Source organism: Protobothrops mucrosquamatus, unplaced genomic scaffold, assembly GCF_001527695.2.
Source record: "Protobothrops mucrosquamatus isolate PMUCROS unplaced genomic scaffold, P.Mucros_1.0 scaffold149, whole genome shotgun sequence".
Lineage (NCBI taxonomy): Eukaryota > Metazoa > Chordata > Lepidosauria > Squamata > Viperidae > Protobothrops > Protobothrops mucrosquamatus.
Genome location: NW_015386514.1, coordinates 53,146 through 78,291, shown reverse-complemented (window position 1 = coordinate 78,291; position 25,146 = coordinate 53,146).

Genomic DNA, 25,146 nt, shown 5'->3' with positions numbered 1-25,146 from the left:
TAATTTTAAATTGATACAGGCCACATCAAATATTTCATTTTAATTAGGTTTTAAAGTGGGTATTTTTATCTCTGTATCTGTTTTACCAGGCTGTCAGCCGCCCTGAGTCCGTAAGGAGAAGGGCGGGATAAAAATCCAAACAAATAAATAAAATAAAAAATAAATAAAAGCCCATGTCCCACTAACTGCAGTTTTGCTACTCTTATCATCATACATTATCCCACTCACGTAGAGTGGGATTTGCTCTCGTCTTAAGATATCTCTTCTGTTATTTCATCTCTCAAAGCAGGGAACACCATGGAATCATCAAACAGGAAGCAACTATATGGGAGCAATACAGTCCAAGATCCACACTACACACTCTCCCCAGGCAGCAACTAAACCCCTATCAACCTGCCTACCAGATCTCTAGGAAAAAACTTTCTCTGAAACTATCTAGATCCCTTAGTAGTATCCTAGGATGGACAAAATTAATAGATCATCGCTCCTTCCATTCCTCCCCCTCCCTTGTGCAATAGCAGTAAGCTGAAAAGCAGCCAAATGTTGGCTGAGAATAACCTGAAAAAGATTGAGATAGTCATCAAAAATGTCCACTGAGTGTGAGAGAAAAAGGTCAACTTAGCATTAAAAGATATTGGGGAAAATATTAACACACATGCACACAGACACACACAGAGAGATAGCCCAAAGGCTGAAGATATGATAAAACTATCCCTTCATGCTCCATACAGCATTCAGCTGGTCTTGTTTGGCCAATAAAACTATAGAATTAGTACTAAGCTTAGGAAATTATCAGGGTACAGGCTGGACTCAGAAGTGGAAAAACATTCCAGAATAAAATGATGGTAAACCACTTCCAAGAAAATTGCATAGGCTTGTCCACTAAATCACCTGGAGTCAAGCTCAAGTTGAAGGAGATTTTACTTTCCATCCCTTTGATGCTGCCTTCCAGTGGAGGGGAGTTCCACTGAGAAGAGGGCAGAGTCCATACCCTCTGTAGCACTGAGAGTTGGTGGGTGATTCCACCAGTACTCTTCCTACCAGATTCTAAAGATGGGGTTGACTTGGCCCACCAGCCAGATAGGAGCCAGAATAATGGTCAACCTTTCCATGCTGCTTCAGTGGAGGGATTTTAAGTTACAATGATCTGCCAATCTCTAAAAACTGGCAATCCACCCAGACTGGTTGGCATGAACCAACTACAGTTAAAATACGGCAATAGATATCTCAATCCCTTTTTCCCTGACCCAGTTTTGAATGGTTGAACATGTGTCTCTTGCAATTACATATCATGGTTTATAACTTTGCAATGTAAGAACTACAAACCAATGCTGGCATATTCAATCAATCATATTTAACTAAATCACAGCTCTTTGCTTTGTTCCCAACTGAATGAATATAGGTTAACCAAGAAAATCATCTACCAGAAGATTTTATGATGACTTTGGAGAAAAGTAGTTACAGAACTATAGGTAGTCCTTGACTTATGACCACAATGGGAGCCAGAATTTCCAGTGCAAAGTGAGGCAATTGTTGAGTGAGTTGCACTTGATTTTACGACCTTTTTTGCCACAGTTGTTAAGCAAATCAGCGCAGCTGTTTAAGTGAATCGTGCGGTCATTAAGAGAATCCAACTTCCCCCATTAACTTCGCTTATCAGAAGGTGGCTGGGAAGGTTGCAGATGACAGTCACATGACCCTGGGAGGCTGCAACCATTTTAAATACATGCTGGTTGCCAAGTGGCCAAATTTTGATCACGTGACTGTGAGGATGCCTTGATGGTTGTATGTGTGAGGACCAGTTGTAAAGTCATTTGTTTCCAGCACTGCTGTAACTTCCAATGGTCACTAAATGAATGATTGTAATATGAGGACTACCTGAAATTATGGCATACATCAGGGGTCCTCAACCTTGGCAACTTTAAGACTTTGCTGGCTGAGGAATTCTGGGAGTTGAAGTCCACAAGTTTTAAAGTTACCAAGGTTGAGGACCCCTGGCATACACAATTCCATAGCAGTTGATCCTGTTCAAAAGCAGCATATCTTTGAAGCAGCCGTGAATAAAGACACGAGAAAAGAACTGTTGCCTGCATGTTTCAGCGATGCTCTAGGGTACTTCGCAAAGTCCCTCAACTTCCAGGGACGATACATGTTTACAATATTCCAAACTCCATGGGGCCTCCAAAAGCTGATGAAAAGAGCTCACCCAAAGGGCTGACATCCTTTAAATCCATCAGTCATTGTGAAAGCTAAGATTGATCGATTTCGGTAGTTTATGACCAAAAAAAGACGATAAAAATGAAGAGAAAAAATAATAATTTATGAAGGGCATCTAATTTAAAAAAAATATTAAAAAAATCCGAGGCTCCAGTTACAACAGCCTGACCTTTTAGACTACATGGTAATAATTGTTGCTATTTCAAGGATCACATCTTGAAAAGTGGCACCGGAAGGTGTGTATGCGTGTGCGTTAATCCCTTTCTTTTGCCCCTCTTCTTGTATGTCCCAGTTAACACGTAGGGGGTGTTGTGCATGTCTGTGTGTGAAGGAAAGAGAGAGAGAGAGAGAGAGAAAAGAGGAGAGAAAGAGAGGAAAGAGAGAAGAGAGGAGAAAGAGAGAGAAGAGAGAGAGAGAGAGAAAGAAGAGAGAGAAGAGAGGAGAAAGAGAGGAGAGAGAGAGAGAGAGAGAGAGAGAGAGAGAGATTGACTTTGTGTGCTGGTGAGGAGTATGATGGCCTGGAACTGCTATTATTAAAATGTCTTTTTCCACCAACCTTCTCCTCCCCCAGCGAATCCGGAAGGTAGGTATCAAGGGCAGCCAGCCAGAGCAGCAGCAGAGTTTTAATTGCTTTCTCAATGAAAGATAATCACCAGGTCCCAAGAGAGGCTTCCAGATTAGCACTCAACAACTCTCCCCTCGGTGATCTCAGCCCTCTCATCCTGTTGCCTCCATTTACAGCCCATTCAGCAGTAAGTGGATCGAAGAAAGCCGCTCACCACTACCCATTAGTGACAGCAGATCTCTCCCGCTGCCTCTCGGACTGACTCTCTCTCTCTCTCTCTCTCTCTCTCTCTCTCTCTCTCTCTCTCTCTGTCTTAGAGGCTCCATTCACTTTCCGCTCGCCTGGGTCGTTGCCGCTGCTTTTTACTCGCTCGACTCCTCCGGGACCACAAAGTTGAAGCGCCGCGCAGCGCCGGGCCGGGGCCGGGGGAACCATGAGCGAGCTGGAAGGGGACTTCGCCAAGCTTTTGCTGTTAAAGGATGATCGGATTAAAGAGCTGGAGAAGCGCCTGTCGGAGAAGGACGAGGAGATCCAGGAGCTGAAGAGGAAGCTGCACAAGTGTCAGTCCGTCCTGCCCGCGCCCACCACTCACATCGGACCCCGCACCACCCGGGCTCAAGGCATCTCCGCCGAGCCGCAGACCTACCGCTCTTTCCACGACCTCAGGCAGGCTTTTCGGAAGTTCACCAAATCCGAAAGGTAGGGGGCAATGCGGGACGACGAGGGGTGGGTTTGGGTGGGGGGGGGGAGGAAGAGAAAGAAGAGGGGAGTTTTTTGCACGTGTTTAAATGTGTCACGTTTTGCACCCGGGACTCCTCCCGGGCTGGAGGGCTCCAGCGACTTGGGGGCGGAGTTCGAGTGGACGCAGCCCTCGGGCGCCCTTGGCCACCTCGCCTGCTGCTCGCCAAGCCTCCGGATGGGAAGACGGGCGGGGTAGTGGGGGAATCTTGTCCCGAAAAGCTGGCGGGGCTCCGGAGAAGCAACGCGTATCTGCCCAGCCCATCACGTGCCGCCCGAGGGTCGTGCAGAAGGGTCCGGCGAAGAAAAACCAAGCGAAGCTGCAACAGCCCCTGCTGTTTTCCACTCTCCCCCTTGCCCGCTCCGCGTGGCCCTAAACTTCTCGCTCCTGCCAAGCCCACGCCAAGCGAATGCGGTGCCGCTTGAACCCCCATCCTTTGGCAGCCCCGGCTGCCTTTCTATTTTTGTTGAGCGTGCCCGAACGACCGGGCATGCTCAGTGGCGGTCGCCGAAGTCGCTTCGCCCTTCCTTTCCTCCCGGCGCCTTCAGAAAGCGCTGCTCCCACGGAGGGAGGGGGGAGGAGGAGGAGGAGGCTGTGTGAGTGAGGAAGCTGGGAGGTTAAAGGAGGAGGGGAGAGGCGCTGAGAAAGTCAAAGCTCTCCCTCTTCTTCTTCAGCAATCTTTCCCCCTCCCTCCCTTCCAGCATCCCGCCCGCCTCATCCCCACCCTGTCCAGCTGGCGGCGGCTCTGCTTTTTGCAAAAGAAAAAAAGAGAAGAAGAAAAAAAAAGTCCCGGACACTAGAGAAGAAGCGCCATCGATCGGCCTCCGCATTAAATCCCCTGTGGACATTAGCGAGAGGAAGTGCATTAGAAGCTTTTAAGTCCCTGGAAGTGCAGAGCAAGAAAATGCGCGTTGCAGGATATTGAATATCCCATTAAGCTGCGCCTCTCTGCCCCTCCCTTCCCTTCCTCCTCCCGCCCTTCTCTTTTTTTTGATCAGCCCCGCTGAGGCCGAGCCGTACAGCCTCGGTTGGGAGCGAGAGTTGCGGCGGCGCGCGGGCTGGGAAAGTTAGCGGAGTCAGGCGGGCGCGCGCGGGATGGAGCTGCCCCGGACTTTGCGCGTGCCTGACTCGATTGCGGGGCAGGGAGATTTGGAGGAGCCGCGCCTGGCCTGTTTGTTTCGTCCGGATCTTCCAGCATTTAGAGCTGCTTTGGGGAGGGGAGTGGTTATTGTTACAGTGCCGCAGACCAACTGCCTCTTTGGGTGCGTCTCTTTAAAAATGCATTTTGACACCGGCGATTCCGAACCCACGTTCCCCCCCCTCCCCGTGCACTTGACAGTGCTGTATCTGAAGTTAACCAATGGGGCAGCTTGGAATTGTGGGTGCTTCATCACTGGAGGCTTTTAAGAAGAGACTGGTCAGCCACTTGTCTGAAATGGTATAGGGTCTCCTGCTGGAGCAGAGGGTTGGACTAGGTGACCTCCAAGGCCCCTTCCAACTCTATTCTGTAACTAAAGTTATCCGAACAACGGAAGCAAGAGGGTCAAGGAAGTACATACTCTCTCTCTCTCTCTCTCTCTCTCACACACACACACACACACACTCTCTCCCTCCCTCCTTGTAAGGCTGATGGAGCCAGCAGCTGAAAAACATGCCTTCAGAACAGCTGGGGATTTTCAATTCCCTTGTATTTTATATGAAGGATATATTGAGAATCTTTAATGTTCTGCAGGGACCTCATTCCATTCCCCTCCTTGTTATGTATTTATTTTATTTACTTATTTCAACATTTTTAAGCCTGCCCAACTTGGACACCGTGTCTCTGGGTGGCCTACAATAAAACACACAGTAATAGGATGTTGATGAGGTGATTCTGCTTTATTTCTATCATTTTATGCTTAACTATAAGCTCTTCAGGCAGGGAGCTCTTACTTGTAAAAGTGCCATGAGGTGTATAAAATGGCAGATAATAAAAATGACCACTAATAGTGATGTAATAATAATTGCTGAGAGTGATGCCATCTGCTTTGCCCTGGTAGTGATAGTTAATAGTGATACTCTCTGATTTCCTTAGTTATTTATTCATGAATGAAACCATCATTTTCAAGAAAGAGGTTAAAAGTGCACATCTGGCTTTGTTTTTTAGCAGGTACATCTGTACTTACTGAAGGGCACCGTTTTAAGTGAGTTGATTCCATTGTGGGAAAGAAATATCTTTCAGACGGATGACTCTTTGGGCCTTGGAGCCATTTATTAAAATAAATAATTCAGCTATTTTACCTCCTACTCAGTGAATTTGCTGTGATAGGAAAGACAATGGAAGGTGATAAATATAGGAAGGGTAAATATGGAAAACAACGTTTATCCGCAACCATCATAATCTATGAAGTGTAGAAGTACAATAAATACCTTCCAATATCTCAGCCTGAGTTGTGTTCAGGCACTTATTGAACATTTATGTAAGCTGTCCAATTATTTGGGGTTTCTTTTTAATAAATTAAAATGGCTTAGTCAGATTATGCCCTTGTATAGATAGCCCTCGACTTACAGCAGTTCATTTAGTGACCATTCAAAGTTACAACGGCCCTGAAAAATGTGACCTACGAGCGTTTTTCATAGTTTCGACCTTTGCAGCATCCCCACAATCGTGTGATCAAAATTCAGATGCTTGCCAACTGGTTCATACTTATGACCGTTGCAGTGTCCCGGGGGTCATGTGATCCCCTTTTGCAACCTTCTGATAAGCAAAGTCGATGGGAAAGCCAGATTCACTTAACAATCAGGTTACTAACTTATCAACTTAACAACTGTGGCAAGAAAAGCTGTAAAATGGGGCAAAACTCATTTAACACGTCTTACTTAACAACAGAAATTTTGGACTCAATTGTGATAGTCGAGGACTACCTGTAATAGCCAAAGGTTGGGTTCTGGGTACTTAGCAACAATAAAATCTAAAAAAAAACAAAACCCAAAAACCCTAATCTCCAAACATGGAAGAATCACTGTACAGTAGGCCAGCTTCTTAAAAAAAGTGTTTTGGTGTGGAGAGAAAAGCAGGTAAAGGTGGAACAGGGAAGGATTGTCACTGTTAAGGAGGTCCATGGTCAGCAAAATGACCAGTGGTTTCTATTAAATTGTGACACACATCCCATGCAAGAAAAGCCAGAAGGGTGTGATTAAAAACTGGCTTCTTTGCAGTGTCAACTGTGGCTTGAAAAACTGAATGTGCTTTCAAATTTGGCTTCATTTTTAGGCTATTTCTGGTTAGCGTGTCCTCTCAAAACTACAGTAGTTTGGGAGTTGTGCAGCTAAAATTGGGGCAGGTTGTCAGCATCTTTAAGACATGCAGGTCACTAGACACCCCCCTCCTCCTCTTTATTTAAAGGGAGGTACAAGAGTCTTTGCTACATTTTGCCATCTTTTTTTTTTTTTAATCGTGTTAATGACTGAGGTTATTTTATGAATTTTGAAAGTCCTGCTTTCAAGGCCAGAGGTTCACTTGAAAGAGACTACTGTAGGTCTTGTGTTAAAATTAAACTGGGTTTGTAAACATAGGATTTTAAAGTTAGGGTTCCACGAGCCTGATATTCCCACTGGAAAATGATTTTGAAAGAGGTTTTTGCAAGGCAGTGGATGCCATTCCTTCCTGCTCTTTTCCAACCAGGAGGGGAACAGAGAGTTTTACATTTATCAGATATCAAGAATTTTTCTTCTTCTTCTAACATTTATTGGAATTATTAAGCCCTGACTTCCTCTTTCTTTGTGGTTTACACTAGGACATAGGGTAAAACTTTTTTTTTCTTCCTTAGCATTTGGACTCCTGCTTTCCAATCGAAGCCATGAAGTTTATTTTCAGCACACTGAGTCACTGTAGCAGGGAGTTATGACAAGTATAATATATGGAGATCGTAATGGTTGGAATTGAGGGTGGGAGAGATTCACTAGTATGTTTAAAGGAACAGAATGCCTTTTAATAACAAGACCACAGGCAGCTTTGATTCTCTTTTTCTGACCTGTTCCTTTAGCTACACTACATTTGGCTTTAAATGTTTTAGTTATTTTTAACACCATGTTAGATACGGTATTCTATTTTCTCTCATTAGAAGCAGCATCTTCCATTTCTGATCAGTAAAAAGAAAAAGGTTGCAACTCTCCATTGAGAGATTCTATACCTGGGGTCTTCAAACTTGGCCCTTTTATGATTTGTCGACTTCAATTCCCAGAATTCCTCAGCTAGTGTGCCTGGCTGAGGAATTCTGGGAGTTGAAGTTGATAAGTCATAAAAGGGCCACGTTTGAAGACCCCTGTTCTATATACTTGGAGAAAATTCAGTGGAACTTACTTTTGAATGGATATGTATGACATTGTAAACTTCTAATTTTAAATTTAAAAAGCCTGAGAGTTCACCATTGACACAGTTAATGTATGTGGGAATAAGACCTATAGTAACAGAATACCTTACTAATACCATAATAAACAGAATATCTTACTATTAAACACATTTAGGTTTACAGTGCATTTCCCATTAAATTGGATTTAGCCTAGAAAAAGATAAGCATGAATTAACATGCTATAGCTTCTCTGTTAAAATGAGAATAAACGACGGTACATTTTGCGCGTGGGATTCTAAGTGAAGTTGAAGTTTCTGGGAAATGTCTTAATATTTAATGACCAAAGAAGAAGGGTTGATTAGATACTTTTATGTTTAGTCTTAAGTGCAAGGTGCAGTCTGAATGTTTCCTTCCATTTCTATCTCAGATGCACAGAATCAAAGTAATTGTAATTGAGCAAATAAACTACTTAAACACAACATAGAGATTATGCATCTAAGCCAGTGGTTCTCAACCTTTTTAATGCCGTGACCCCAACCGGTCGTAAGTCGAGGACTAAACTGGTCGTAAGTCGAGGACTAAACCGGTCATACGTCGAGGACTACCCAACCGGTCGTAAGTCGAGGACTTTCCCTGCCCGGGAGCGCCGTGCATGCGTGGTTCCGCCCCCTGCGCCGGCCGAGGCGTAGCTGGCAAGCGGCAGAGACGGAGCAGGCCGACCACCAGCTGGCCCAGCCCAAGGGAGGTAAGGCACCTGCCGGAAAAGGGGGAAAAAATGGCGGACAAAAAAAATGGCAGACAGCCTTGCTTGGCGACCCCCATGAAATGGTCGATCGACCCCAAATGGGGTCCCAACCCACAGGTTGAGAACCACTGATCTAAGCCTTTCCCCACTACTATGTTAAAGTGCTATCTACCCATTGGTAAGTTGAAACAAAATAGCACCAGCATAAAATTACCTGTCACCATTGCCAAATCCCATTCTGTCTCTATTGTATCTGTTCTGTGTCATTGTCAAATATTATGGAACATGTAGAAAATGTGTTCCTCATGATAGATGGGGTTTTCTTCTAAAAATTTCTTGTCAACCTTTTCAGTACATTTTGAGCCAACCATGGAAACAGACATTATGGCACTACAGCATGAATGGAGCGGATCAGATTTAAGGAGTCTGTGCTGTTCTGCAAATTAAGCTGCTTGTCTTTCCCATTTGAAGTGCCTGGAAATGAACTCAGCTTTTAAAACAGGAGTCTTCAAACTTGGCCCTTTTATGACTTGTGGACTTCAACTTCCAGAATTCGTCAGCCAGGCAGTGCCAGGCAGTGCCTGGCTGAGGAATTCTGGGAGTTGAAGTCCACAAGTCATAAAAGGGCCAAGTTTGAAGACCCCTATTTTAAAAAATCCCTTTCCAGATTTTAACCCCTTCTTTTGTTGGACAGGTATTCTGTCAAGACCACCCATTCTACAGCCGTTGATTAGTGGTCCTTCCCATCTGAATAAATCATTCTCTTTTCCATGGGCAGGTCCTTGAATACATGTATAGAACCATCTCCAGAGTTTAAAAAATCTGAGGTCCAACCCACTGTTGAGTGCAACAGTTGCTCCCTTGAGTTGAGTGTGAGATGATGGGGTGTGTGTGTGTGGACTCAATGCAACCCTTCACTGTTCTTGCTGTTGCTGCGGATAGAAGGAGAAAGCAGCAATTTCCTTGCCTTCTCTCTGCTGTACTAAGCAACTTCAACAAGCTCCAAACATGACTTGATCCTAGTGCAGGAGAAATGGAAGGAGAGGTCACTTTGTTTTGATCCCTCTACTATAGGATTGTCAAGAAGAGGTACAGGCTTTGCTTGCTTCTTTGCTGTACTCTGCAGATTGTATCCACATACCTCGGATTCTTTCCCCCTCAGCCCTTTCTCCTACTTGCAACATATCTTTCTCCCCTCCTGGCCACCCCCAACCTCTTGTCCCTCTGTTTTTAGGGCAGCTTCCCATTCAAATGTTCATTGTAACCAGAGATAGATTTGGAATGTGCTGGGGGAAAAAACCCTCTGAAAACTAATATGAAAATTAAAGTAATTCTTATTTTCAGTTATTTTTTAAATTCTCTATAAGAAAAAATTAAACTACCGATTGAATAATAGACCACTATCCTTTTTGAGCAAGAATTTTATAAAAGAAAATGCTCATATATATTTAGCATGGGGCTCATCCTGATGCTGAAAATAACATGCATAATTGTTTCAGAGATGTAGCTAAATATAGGAAATATTTTTAGTTTTTACGCTGATATTTCTGTTGAATACCCATGCACTAGTTCTTTTTATTACATTGCATAATTAAGCGTTATCACACAAGAGAGCACAACATCCAGAAGGTCAAAGATGGTATGTGAAAAATTACTTCCTTTCACTTGTGTGATAGTGTTGGAAGTTTTTTTGCTTCTGGTATCTGTGAAATAATAAACAAATATGTCATAATTACTGTTAATAAGCTGTTTTTGGCTTAACATACCATTATCATATATCCTGTAGAGTTGTTTATGTTATGTTTATGTTAAACTGTTGCTAATCTTTGTTTTGAAAAGATTTTGGTTCTGATTTATAGGAGTTATATTCCGACATATCTGGATCACACCATTTCAGATTCTTTAGTTTCAGTTTCTTTAGTTATTATCTTTTATACAATATCAGGCAACTCAGACTTATTGAGCTGGTTTGTCAGTTAGTTCTCTTATCTACCTCAAATGGTGATTTTACATCCATTCCTATAAGATGAAGTTATGGAAACTTTTAGGAAGATCACTCATTTCTTTTTAGCAATGTCCATCAGAAATTAGTGGGAATGGCTACAACTTAAATTGTAGTTTGTCTGGTCTATTATCTGCCTAATTATCCTGTCTCTGCCTTTTCTATTAATACTGTAAAAGGCCCTTTGCCACTGCATCTGTACAAGTTGTTGGGTTATAAATGCTGCTGCTGAAGTTTACCTGATTTTCACTATAAGATTGCGTGACTTTCTTCCTTCTAAATCATATAATAATTTCTGCCACATGATATGCCCCCCTCTCTTCCCTCCCCCTTAATCTATGGCTATTCAGCAAAAAAAGTTATCAGATCCTTTTAAAATATGCTAAAAATTAAATATATATGTATGTGTATGTGTATATGTATTTATATGTATATGTAGAAAGAAAATAAAAGACCATTGTCAATCAGAGCTGTGTATTGTTAGCAGCATTCCGACGTATTTTGGTCTTGATCTCATTCAAGTAGTGTTGTGTCCTGGGCCTGTTGAGGAAACTCAGCAGGCCCAGAAAGGTTGCAAATGGTCCTGGGGATTGTAAAAGCTGCCAGGGACCAGACAGAGCGGCGCCAGCCTTGCGCACATGCGCAAGGCGTGAAAATGCTGCGTTCCTATTGGTTAGCACTATCTGGGTTCCTCACCCTATAAAAGGCCTGCGAGCCTTTTACTTCTTGCTTGGAGTTGGTGAAGGAGAATAAAGAGCTATTGTTTTCCACCATGCATCTTCGTCAATTCCTTGCGAACTGACAACACAACGCTGGCGACAAAGGTGGGATCCTTTGCAAGCTTAAGAAATGAAGAAGGACTTACCCAGGAAGTCCTGACGAGGGAAGACGGCGTCTGCATCAGCGTCCCATTCCGCCAGTATAGCATCGCTGGGGAGTGAGTTCGGCTACAGGACCCTTTCCCAAACATCAGCTTCTAGAGGAAGCGATTGGTGAAGATCGTAAACTACGATGTCGAAGATTGGCTGCTTAACTGATTTTGATGTCTCCCACCCAGAGAGATGGAATTCCTATGTAGCACGGGTGGAGAATTACTTTAGAGTAAATCAGATAAGAGAAGACGGCCTGAAGGCAGCAACTCTTTTGTGTGCCTGTGGACAAGAAGCTTTTGACATCGCAGAAAACCTGGTGGCCCCTGCACCTCTCGAGTCAGTAACATATGCTGATCTGAAAAAGATGCTGAAGGAACATTTCCAGCTGAAGTTATCCATCATTGTTTGGAGGCACGCATTCGAGCAGAGAGACCAGAGGCCGGGTGAATCTGCTGTGGACTTTATTGCTGTCTTAAGGCAAGCGGCCAGGCCTTGTGAGTTCAAGGATCTGGAAGAGAGGCTGCGAGATCGCTTCGTTTGCGGCTTAAGGAGCAGAGACTTACAACAGATCTTTGCAAAAGAAGATGTTTCCTTCCAAGATGCCTTACAAGAGGTGGCAGCTGAGGAAGCAGCTGGCGGGGCTGTGAAGGCCTTGCGGCTTGCCAGGAACCCTCCGGACACAGCAACCGTCCATCAAGAGGATGCTCGAGAAGGATCAGAAGCGGATCCTGAAGAGGAGGTGGACAGACTTCACCAGCCAGCTGAGAGGAGGCAGAAGGGACATCCGGACAAGGCCCCAGCAGCTCTTCAATGCTTCGGGTGCGGAGGACGCCACAAGCGAGCTGATTGCAGGCTCCGCTCCGCCATTTTCCGGGTGTGTGGCAGGCAAGACCGCATTGCATCTGTCTGTTTGGGTCACCAGAAGGTCCAACCTTGGGAAGAATTGCTTCAGAAAGGTACCAGGGTCCCCAGCCAACACAGGGTGGGTTTCTGCGCATTGCGCAGGAGCATTCTAAGAACAGGGACACACAAGCCCCTTAAGAAGAAACTTTCCATTAACATAAGGTTGCAAGGGGTTCCCTTATTAATGGAGTTGGACACTGGGTCCACTCTCTCTATTATTTCAATTAACACATTCAAGAGGATTTGTAGTAGTAGTGGCCTTCGAGTTAAACTCAGGCCATTGAATCTAATACTTACAGATTTTCAGAATTCTATGATGTGTGTTAAGGGGGAGGCCACCTTAATGTGCAGCATAAAGATTTTGAAGGTCTCCTAGATGTGGTGATAGTTGGGGGTGAACGTACAAGTCTTATTGGACTCGATTGGTTCGAGGCTCTGGGAATCCAGGTAACTGGGCTGCACCATTTGCAAACGTCAAGCCTTGCAGAGGTCTGCAAGGAGTTTGCAGATGTGTTTAGTTCAGAGCTAGGATCCTACAAGGGGCCTCCCATTGCGCTATGGTTGGACCCAACTATCACACCCATCAGGGTTAAGCCTAGAAGGGTACCTTTTGCCCTCAAAGGTAAAATAGATGCTGAGCTGGACAAATTGCTCCAGCAGGGCATCTTAGAACCTGTGGATTCTAGTCCATGGGAAACCCCCATAGTAACGCCTCTAAAGCTAATGGGGAAATATGTATATGTGCTGATTACAAATGTACACTGAATAAGGCGTTGCAACAGCATGCTTATCCAGTTCCTGTTGTAAGCCACATGCTGGCCTCCCTCAAGGGGGGGCGCATCTTTGTGAAACTTGGCCTGGCACAGGCCTATCAACAGCTACCTGTTTGTTCTGTCCCCGTTGGACACACACACCCAAACAGCCAGCCGAGGGTTAAAGAACTTCTCCACACTTCAATTCACAGATAAGAAAACTTGGCAGCATCTCCGTAGCTGCCTACCAAGACTTTTACTCAAAGAACAAAAACAATACACAGTTAGAAAAGTAAGTCCACAGCAAACTACTTCGCCAGAGATTCAGCTTTTGTCCATCACAGAGTCCAAATGGCCACCACCTCCCTTTTATAGCTTGTGGGGTGTGGTCCAGTGACTCAGCTTAATCTCTGGCACGTCTCCTTTTCTGCTGTGCACGCTTGTCGCTCCTACACTGGCGTGGATCCAGCCACAACTTCTCTTCCTCACTATCCGAAACACCTGGCTCCTGGCCAATCTGAGAAACACCTGGCTCCTGGCCAATCTCAGAACCACCTGGCTCCTGGTCAATCTCTTCTCCGTCGGAAGACACCTGAGGCATTGCCAAAGAGGAGGGTCCTGGAGAGGGAGGCCTGGCCATCTCCTCTCCTTCATGTTTGGAGCCTTCTTCCTCCGATAAGAGGGGCTCACAAGACGGAGCCACAACACTGTTGATGAGGCAGCTGCAGAGGCCCAGACTATTGTAACTTACAGGGGGGGCCTTCAAGGTCAAGAGATTGTAATTTGGGGTAAATGTAGCCCCTGGCATATTTCAAAGTGTAATGGAGAGCACTCTTCAAGGTATTCCTGGGGTCTTCCCCTATTTTGATGATGTCCTCATTGCTGGGGAGTCATCTCAAAATCTAGCAGAGAGATTAAGGGCTGTCTTGCTTCGTTTTCGCAAAGCAGGCCTTAAGTTAAAGCAGGATAAATGTAAGATAGGAGTCACTTCAATTGACTTCTTGGGTTTCAGGATTGATGCCCAAGGCATTCACCCTGCAGATGACAAATTGCAAGCTATTCAGCAGGCCCCAAGTCCAAAGTCCAAGAGTGAGTTACAAACCTTCTTGGGACTTTTGAAATTTTACCATGCATTTCTCCCACATAAGGCTGCTGTGGCAGAGCCGTTACATAGGCTCTTAGACAAGCAGGCTCCATGGCAGTGGACTAAAGTCCATGACAGGAGTTTCAATGAGGTTAAGGCCTTGCTCACTTCCAATGCTGTTTTAGCGCATTTCAATGAGCAACTGCCTGTTTGCATCGCATGCGATGCATCTCCTTATGGAGTGGGAGTAGTACTTAGTCATCTGAAGGCTGATGGGACACAGGTCCCTGTGGCCTATTATTCAAGGACTCCGTCATCTGCAGAGCGGAATTACGCTCAGATTGACAGAGAAGTCTTGGCAATAGTGGCTGGCATTAAGAAATTCCATGATTTCTTATATGGCCGCCACTTCATGGTCTATACAGACCACAATGAGACACCTCATATCATTTCTCCTCGTATGCTGAGATGGTCCATCTTCCTGTCAGCATATGACTACACTTTAGTTCACAAACCTGGAAAAGAGATGGGCCATGCAGATGGCCTAAGCAGACTACCTCTGAAACAGGTAGAGCCAGACCCTGCTCCTGCCATTAATATTCTTTCTATTCAAGAGCTGCCTGAATCTCCCCTCAATGCTAGGAACGTGGCTGCAGAAACTGCCACTGATCACACGCTTGCACGCGTGCTGACATGGGTATTGTCAGAATGGCCTGACATGTGTCCAGATGCGACATTTCAAAGTTTCTGGCAAAGGAGAAATGCACTGTCTACCTTTAATGGGTGCCTATTATGGGGGAGTAGAGTAGTTATTCCTGCCTCACTGAGGTCTAGGGTCTTGTCCTCACTGCATGAGGGTCACCCAGGAATTGTTCGCATGAAAGCGCTTGTGCACAGCCATCTGTGATGGCCTGGGCTTGACAAAGCTATCGAAACTCAGGTGCACGGGTGCCAAGTGTGCCAACAATCACGGCCTGAGATGCCTCAGGCCCCAGTACACAGGTGGGAGGAAACGCACACCCCCTTGGTCACAGGTACATTTAGATTATGCTGGGCCCTTTCAGGGGCAATTCTTCCTTATCCTTGTGGATAGCCACTCCAAGTGGCTAGAGGTTGTACCTGTCTCCTCCACTACTACTGCCAGGACCATCCAGGTGTTAAGAGGAATTTTTGCAACCCATGGCCTTCCAGATGTGCTTGTATCTGACAATGGTCCTCAATTTACATCTTCTGAGTTCCAGGCTTTTCTTCAGGCCAACCTGATCCGGCATGCAACGTCTGCTCCCTTTCACCCTTCCACCAACGGGCAAGCGGAGAGAATGGTGCGCACCACCAAAGACGCACTCAAAAGACTAACATACGGCAGCTGGCATCACAGGTTAGCAGATTTCCTTCTTGCTCATCGCACCACACCATGCACTGCCACCGGAAAGAGCCCAGCTGAACTGCGCTGGGGTCGCCACCTCATTACTAAGTTGGATAGACTGCACCCTGACCGGGTGGCTTCACAGGTGTCACAGCCGCGGACACCTAGGAGACTTCAGGTGGGCGATCCGGTCTGGGCTAGAAACTATGGTCCTGGACACCTCTGGGTCCCTGCTGTCATCTGCAAGTTCTCTGGACCTCTATCATACGAAGTGACCCTGGGAGATGGTCGCATCCTGAGGCGTCACATCGATCAACTGCGCTGGCGGTTGTCCCATGATGCTTCCACCCCTGCCTCCGGTCTTGGGGGGGAGGGGCCCAGGAGCCAGATCACACTTCAGGTCAACATCCTGAGACCCTACCCCATTGCTCCTGGGAAGTACTGCAGGACACTAGGGATTTCCCAGGGGTGGACCACGGGCATCCACCGTTCAGCTATTACGCCGAACAGGGAGTCATGCGTATCAGCAAGAGCTCCAAATAGGAATTCAACCGAGGAGGAGTTTGCCATAGAGGCGGCTCCTGACTCTGGCACTTTGTCCAATGGGGACTGGAATGATTGGGGCACTCCTGCAACGCAGGTCACGTACGAGACTGGTCGCGGGCTCAAGGGATTTAGTTCCCTGGAGCCATCCAGGGTAGTTGGGGAATCCTCAGCCAATTCAGAAGGTTGGGGAATTCCAACTGCTCTACAGGAGCCTGGAAAGAGCTCTGGCAAATTCGCCAGTACGCCTCACCAGGGGTCACCTGCAAAATGTGTGCATAAAAGTCCTGGTCTAGTGAGCCCATCAGACGGGCCGGTAGGCCAGGCGCCCTTTAAGTACAAGTCCTGGTCTGCCTAGCTGAGCAGGTGAGTTGACAAGCCAGGCCCCCTCCCTAACCTTGCGTAGGTCACAACGGGCTAAGGCCCCTCCTAAGCATCTAGGCAATTATGTGAGGTTCCTGTCAACACAAGGGACCATACAGGTCTAGGTCAAGGAGATGGAACCTATGTGGGGCAAAAGATAGACACACGAAGTCCACATTAGAGAGTGGTTGGTTAGCTAACCCTATTAGTTATAGAAGGGTGTTGTATGGAGTGGAATATTATTTCTTTTATTTTATTATTATTGTAAAGAAAAGTGGAATTGTGTGTGTTCTATCTAGGGGGAAGGGTGTTGTGTCCTGGGCCTGTTGAGGAAACTCAGAAAGGTTGCAAATGGTCCCGGGGATTGTAAAAGCTGCCCGGGACCAGACAGAGCGGCGCCAGCCTAGTGCACATGCGCAAGGCGCGTAAACGCTGTGTTCCTATTGGTTAGCACTATCTGGGTTCCTCACCCTATAAAAGGCCTGCGAGCCTTTTGCTTCTTGCTTGGAGTTGGAGAAGGAGAATAAAGAGCTATTGTTTTCCACCATGTGTCTTCGTCAATTGCTTGCAAACTGACAACACAACAAGTAGCATTTACTATGATGGACAGAAAGAGCAAGACTGACTTTATTTTGAGTTCAACTACTAGTATATGCAGAAGCCAGTGTAGGGCTTTTTTTATTTTATTTAGCAAAAGTATGTAATTGGTATGTCATGGCCTTTTTCTTCATGTTTTTTTTCAACTTCCCAGTCTAGCCAACAGACCTAAGGTCTTGTGGTAGTCTCCCATCCAAGCAGTGATCAGCCTGAATCCTGGTTAGCTGTTGTTTTTTTTCAAGCTCATCCCAGATCATTTAGATACTTCCAATCTGTTGGACTTTACCAATGGTTATCATTTGAAAAAAAAGAGAGATAGAAATGTTCCCATAACATGCACACATATTTTTAAAAATTAATGAAATGTTTTGCATTCATGTGACATAGTAAAAAATAGATCTACATGGGCTGAGTTTGCACAACAAGCCAGGCAAAGTGTAATTGACTAGCCTGTAATTCAGCGTGTTATGTGTATCATATAAATCTCTCCTGCTGGTAGAATCACTTGAAATATTTATTTACTTAAAACAGTTGTATAGCTGCTCCTCCTACCATAACCAATTCTGAGTGGCTCCCAATCAGATTTTTTCAACTTCAGGAAAAATTCCCAATTGTTTTTTTTTATTTATTTATACATCTGATATCTGATAAAACCTTTACCATTGGCAGGATAAACAGACCAATATGCAGTCCTACGAAGACATAAATTCCACTTTCTTAATGGAAAATTATTCTCAGATATGTCTGTTTAGATTTATAGTCTGATATTCTCAAATGAACCAACTTTCCATGAAATATGTGACTTCACTTCCGAAAAGCTTTAATATCTTTAAGGGTCAGGGCTTTTTTTCTGATAGAATGCCCAGAATGGAGTTCCGCCACCTTTTTTGGATGGAACCTTGTAGGGTAGGCAAGGCAGGTTGTATGACATGTGTGAGTTGAAGCACCTTTTTTTTTTTTTTTTTTTTTTTAGAAAAAAAGCACTGCTAAGGGTTATCTCTGTAAGGCATTCTCATCATCTGGAGATGTTGTTTTTATGATTGTTTGGAAAAATATCAAAGAACAACTTGAAATCACCACTTCCAGAGCTGGCTTCATTATTGGGAAGAAACAAGAGGTTATTCTGAGTAGCAGAATACAATTGATCTAGGATCAAGGCTTGTAATTATCCTGCCATTCAGATAAAGATATATGCATTCAGATAAAGATTTATTGGCATATAAAGATCTGGTCTTCACTAGAGGCTCTGAGATCCCAGATAATCTGTGAGATCACAGAAGAAGAAAAAAATTCTGGCTAGAACTTACTTTGAACAAAGATTCAGCTGCCAAAGTAGTCTGTAGGGACAAGAGGCTATATGTTTCATCTTATCTTTCTTAGAGGTAGTTGTCACTTAGTGACCACAGTTGGGACTGGAACATGATCACTAAGTGCTGCAGTCACTAAATAGAAAATGACCTCACTTCTGAGGGCCTCTTCGAATGAACTCTGTAATAACTGCAATATTAAATTTTAATTGAAACATTTTAAATAAATCATAAATTAAATCATCTTCCTTATCTTGGTTGCCTTATTGGGGTCTAGCACAGAGATCCCCAACTTTTCCAGGTTGGCAGCCCAGAGTGGGGGGAGGAGGGAAAGAGGGAATGATTTTGTGGGAGGGGCAAGACGCTCACATGAGTGGGGCCACAAGTGCCTGCAACAAGGCTTGCGTGAGTGGGACCATAAGCTTCTGCAACGACATGAGGGCAAGTGAGACCGTGAACAACTTTAACGAAGCTTGTGTGAGTGAGACTGTGAGCATTCATGACAACGCTTACATATGGGGGGCCGCAACCGCCCACGATGACTCTTGTGCGAATGGGGCTGCGACCGCCCGCGATGCTTGTGGCAACCCTTGTGTGAGTGGGGCAGTGTGCGCATGGAGCAAACAATCCTTTTAAAGGAAGGTATTTTGTTTTGTTTTTTGTTTTAAAAGAGATACTCATTTACATAGGGATATTTTTGTGTTGCTTTGTTTGGTGTAAAAATAAAGGCATAACTAACTGAAATTCTCTCTGAATATACAAGTACATTCATGGCCCCAATCAAACACTAGTTTACTTTTATCTATAAATACATTAAGGAAAAGAGATAACACATTTACTTGTCTTATTCTCTGCTTAAAGTTGAACCATCCACTATGTATTTTACTACTACTACTACACTACTACTACTACTACTACTACTACTACTACTACTACTACTACTACCACCACCACCACCAAATTATTAAATTTATATGCCACCCAACTCAATGTCTCTCTGTGGCTCACAACAAAGAAATAAAACATAATTTTTCAAATAATTTTTATAAAGTAAAATAATTCATGTTTTATTCTCACAACACATCACTTTTATTAGATCCAGGAACCATCAACTCTATTTTCTTGTAAAATATTCAAAAACTGAAGCATAATTTATCATACGCTTTTTCCAAACCAACAAATGTACATTATGCTTTTCCAGCTTGCTTATATTGTAACCTACGAAGCTACCTGTTTCGGCATTAGACTTTATTTCTTTTGGCATTGACCTTATTTTTGATAAGAACTAAATAAGCTTAGACTAAATTTGTCTTTTTTTCTTTGAATTGGTTCAACTTACATATCCAAACAAGATAGGATGCTTACTGATGCTCAGTTGAGAGACTTTAGACTTGCATTAATTATGTCTCCCAAACATATTTAACACATTATCAATGAAGTAAAATAAATTTAAAAATGGGCAGTGAATCTCTAAAAATATCTATTACTCAGATTTAGTGTTAAAACAGAGGAAAAAATTGGAATCTGAAATTAAACCAAGCGCAACCACCATCAGCCTCAGCATCCCCAGGGAGAAGGAAGGTTGAATTGTAGATTGAGACCCTCACCCAAAGATTTCTGTAACATTGATGACCTCAATGGCACATTCTAAAAGTTTTCTAATAATACAAAATTAAGCTAGCTGGAAAAGTGTACAAGGGAAACTGAATATTGCTATATCTCATTTTTAGTATTCTTTTGTATTTGCCAAGAACTCGAGAAATGGACTATCATTTTTTTTTGCTCCTCAGTTGATCAAGTGGCCTATCTAATCATCCACTTCTCTAGGAAATCTTCATCAATAGAAAACACACTATAAGTCAGTTATGTTTTTGGCTTGATTGATGTTCATTTATGGCTACTGTGAGAACTATAATTGCTTCAGCTAACCCAGACTTTTTTCTGCCTTGTTTCTACACTGTACTTTATAGTTATTTTAGTATTTTATTTTAATTATTATTAGCCATCTTGAGCATTATTTGTCGGGAGGATAAAATTAAAAAATTAATAATTATGGTTGGATAGATTAGTATGCAGCTGAATTGCCTAATTCTATTCTATATAACTTGGTTATCCAAAAGGCTGCTAAAAGCTTTTGTAAAATGCAATTTTATGAAGCCCTCTGTTTTGTATTAAAAACAGATTTGCAAAAGTAAAGCCTATTTTTACATAGCTGTGATTTTTCTCAATTGAATACAGCTAGTCCTTGTTTAACAACTGCCCTGTTTAGTAACCATTTGAAGTTAAAGTGCAGAAAAAGTATCTTTATGACTGGTCCTCATACTTATGACCATTGTAGCATCCTGCAGTCAAGTGATCAAAATTCAGGTGCCTTACAACTGGCAGATGTTTACTACCATCATAGCATCTTGTGGTCACTTTATCAAGAGTTGGGTGTTTGCAAGCAGCAGGTGTCTACAACCATTGCAATACTTTGCAGTCACAAAATCACAATTTATGCACTTCACAACTGGCTTCTGACAAACGGAGTCAATGGAAAAGCCAGCAGTAACATCATGATCATCTGACATTTTCTTTAACGATGGTGGGTGATTTAGTTAACAACCATGGTGGAAGGGAGGTTATAAGTCCAGCGTGGTGATATAATGTTTTGCTTAACAACTGCATCATTTAGTGAAGGACTTACCAGTCCCAATTGTGGTTGTTAAGTAAGAAGTTCCTGTAGTATCAATTGCCTAAGATTTTATGGTTAAACCTGATTCACACCACTTTTGGGTTACTGCTATTATCATTTCAGTTGGCACATGTCTAGTCTGAAAGGGTGGTTTACTTCACTATTTACCAGAAATGGAATTCTTCCTAGTAATGTAGATACATACTGGACTTGTCCGCTTTAAAGATTTGTTTCAACTTCCTTGCCTTATTTTGATGGTAAGAGATAAATATCAGGGGGGAAAAAAAGAATCTAACCAGTGCCGCCTTTTTATTCCTCCATAATATCGTTGGGACTATTTGTCACATTTCTTAAGATCCATATCAGTTGAGGTTCTCACTACTCAATGCTTTGGAAGAGAATTGAATGGGCAAAGTACCATGCATTGCCTACTCCTGCATACAGCATAAGGAAGATTTTAGAGCAGGGGTGTCAAACTCAATTTCACTGAGGGCTGAATCAGCATTGCGGTTGCCCGTGTGTGTGTGTGTGTGACCAGAGTGGGTGCAGCCTACTGGGTGGGTGTGGCCAGTTCTACATCATTCGCGTCAAGGGTGCCTATGGGGGCCTGGGCAGGAGTGGGACAGATCTGAGGGTCTCTGGCAGAAGGGGGTGGGACTGGGGCAAGTGCCAAGGCATGGTCCACTGGGGCAAGTGCCAAGATGGCCACCACAAAATTGTACATTGGCCCCCAGCTGGCCTGGGCCAGGGCCAAGGCAGCAGGGGCCGTTCCCTCACTGTTTCCAGGATGGCTTTGCGGGCCACATGAAACCACTTCGTGGACCGCATCCGGCCCCCGGGCCTTGTGTTTGACATGTCTGTCTTAGAGGGATCCAGGTGTCTGCCACCATATACAGGGCTTTTTTTTCTCATAGAACGCCCAGAATGGAGTTCCAGCACCTTTTTTGGATGGAACCTTGTAGGGTAGGCAAGGCGGGTTGTATGACGTGTGTGAGTTCCGGCACCTTTTTTTTTTTTTTTTTAGAAAAAAAGCACTGACTATATATATATGGTAAAAACAAAAGAAAGTGAACACCAGGAAGAATTAAAAACTATAAAAGTTTTAATAAGTTAGAGTCCAAGCTTTCACCAGCCACTACTGGCATCATCAGGGATCTATATAGGTTAATGGGAGCGCCTATTTATGGTCAAACTACTTTTGCACCCGACCCATGGATGTTATCATGGGATTCCGTCAGCCAATCGGCGTTCTGATACTGTTTTTGTTTTATTAACTAACTTGCCTGCGCTGTTCCTATCCTCACACAACTTGCCACTCTTTCTCGTACTTCCCGTCTCCCCCCATTTTTCTTCCTGCTGAGGCCACTTCGTTCGTCTGCAAGGCAGCTGCGCGAGAGCGTGTGACTGCTCCTAAAACGGGGCAGCATTGCCCTCCCTCCCCTCCTCTTCCCATTGCTCTCCCTCCCCTCTCCACCTTGCCCTGCAGTTGCAATTCCCTGTCTACTCGGTCTTTCCCCCTCCCCTCTCTCTGAACAGCCTTTCTCGTATTTCCCGTCTCTCCCCTTTTTCTTCCTGCTGAGGCCACTTCGTTTGTCTGCAAGGTGGCTGCACGAGAGTGTGTGACTGCTCCTAAAACGGGGCAGCATTGCTCTCCCTCCCCTCCTCTTCCCATGGGAGGCACCGTGTTTGTTTGCAGGGCGGCCATCTGGGAGCGTGTGATTATCCCTGAAACACAACGGGGCCGTTCACCTCCCCCTCCTCGTGCTTCCAGGCACGCCGGGGGTTTTGGGGATTCTGGAAGACTTGCTGACAGTTTCAAATCGTTTTTCCACACCGTTGCTTCCTTCTGTTGGATTATCATCCGGGAGCGAGTGACCGCTCCCAGGGCAAACTCCGGAGGATGCATAGACGGTCTCAATTCATCCGGTGGTGCCCCAGGGATACTCAAAGGTGTGGGACCGACGGGGGTGGCGGGGGGTAAAGAGAAACGATCCTCCTGGTGGCAGCTGTGCCGTACGTTGGCATGCATTTGCAGTAGGTCCTTCCCTTCCCCACATTCAGACGGGATGCTCAATCCGCTTGAGGCCGGAGCATTGCTGTCAATGGGTTCTTCTGTCCGTCGGGGGCACTGGTGCTCCATCCTGGGCAAGTGCCCAAGCTGGCAAATGCCTGCTTCACCGTTGTTCAGGGGGTGTTGGGGAGGGGGTTTTCCCCCCTCCTCCCACCTCTTCCGAGGTCTATGGACGTGGGTATTCCATGCCCTTAATGCCAGATGTGCTTGGCATAGATCTACATGCCTATTAATGGAGCCCTCTCCCGACAGCCAGGCTTCCTTGAGGAGTCTACCGCCTTTAGTGCTATCACTGGCAATCACCTGCACGCCATTCAGATCAAATTTGTGGCCAGTCTCCATCATGTGTGTCCACAGCTGGGAACATTGCTCCCCCCTTTTTATGGCGAGCCTATGTTCGTGGACCCTTGTTCCAACTCTTTTCGAGGTCTCTCCCACGTAGTTAGCAGAGCATTCATTGCAATTGATTTTATAAACAACTTCTGATTTCTCTGTCGTGGGGAGTGAGTCTTTGGGCCTCATGATGCCAGACCATAATGTGCAATTGGGTTTGTGGGCTACTCTAACCCCGTAAGGGGCCAACAGTCTAGCGGTTGCCTCCGAAACATTGTTAATATAGGGGAGAGTAACTCGGGTCGCCTGGGGTAACAATTCCCCAGACTGTTGGCTACTCGGGGGATAGGATGCTGTATCTCCTGACAAACTTCATTGGGTACCCATTGCGTTTGCACACCTGGAGGAGATGTCTCCTTTCCTCCATCCTAGCTTTGGCCGTGCTGCAGTGGGAGTTTACCCTCTTAAAGAGGGTTCTAATACAGCTGACCTTGTGGGTCATAGGATAGTTGCTGTCAAAATGTAACATCCTATCGGTGTGAGTAGGTTTGCAGTATACCTTGGTCTGGAGAGTTCCATCCAACTGGCGATGGACCAGGACATCTAAAAATGCCAGTTCTCCCTGTTGCTCTTCTTCTTCTTCAGTAAATTGTATATCCGCATAAACCGAGTTGAGTATACCCACAAAGCCAGCTTTCTGATCCCTCTTGATGACTGCAAAGGTATCATCAACATAGCGGGCCCAAAACTTGGGGCGACATTGGGCCATCTCCACCTGCTCCAACCGCTGCAGCACAGCCTCCGCTATGACGCTGGAAATGGGTGATCCCATAGGGGTGCCCCTAATCTGTTCGTAAGTGACACCCTGGAACGTGAAATAGGTCTTAAGGCAAATTTCCAAAAGGTCCACAAGGTCTCCCGGGCGGAGGGAGTCTCGTTTCTGTCCAGGTTCTTTACAAAGAAGGAGATCTTTAATAACCCTGGTAGCCAACTCTTGAGGAATAGAGATGAAGAGGGAGGTAACATCAAAGGAGACCATCACCTCATCCTTCTCTATCCTCAGAGTCCTGATTCTATCAAGAAACTCCTCTGCAGATCTGACCGTGGTGGTGCTGTCACAAACCAAGTAGCCAATATGGTCACTTAGCCACTTGGCTAGATTCGAGGTCAGGGTGTTCCTAAATGACACAATAGGGCGAAGCGGAACACCCTCCTTGTGGACCTTGGGCAGCCCGTAGAATCTGGCCATAGCCGTATCTTTGGGGCGGAGCCGTTTAAGGGTATCCTCACCAAGCCTCTTACCCCGCTTGAGGGCGTTAAGTATCTTGTTAGTCCGGTTTTTAAGGGCTATCATGGGATCCCCATCGACTGTCCTATAGGCTGTGGCGTCACTGAGTAACCCCAATACCTTGTCAATGTACTGCGCCCTATCCATGACCACTGTAGCTCTCCCTTTGTCCGCTGGCAATATTAAAACGGACTGTCAAGAGAGGGCTCCATTAATAGGCATGTAGATCTATGCCAAGCACATCTGGCATTAAGGGCATGGAATACCCACGTCCATAGACCTCGGAAGAGGTGGGAGGAGGGGGGAAAACCCCCCTCCCCAACCCCCCCTGAACAACGGTGAAGCAGGCGTTTGCCAGCTTGGGCACTTGCCCAGGATGGAGCACCAGTGCCCC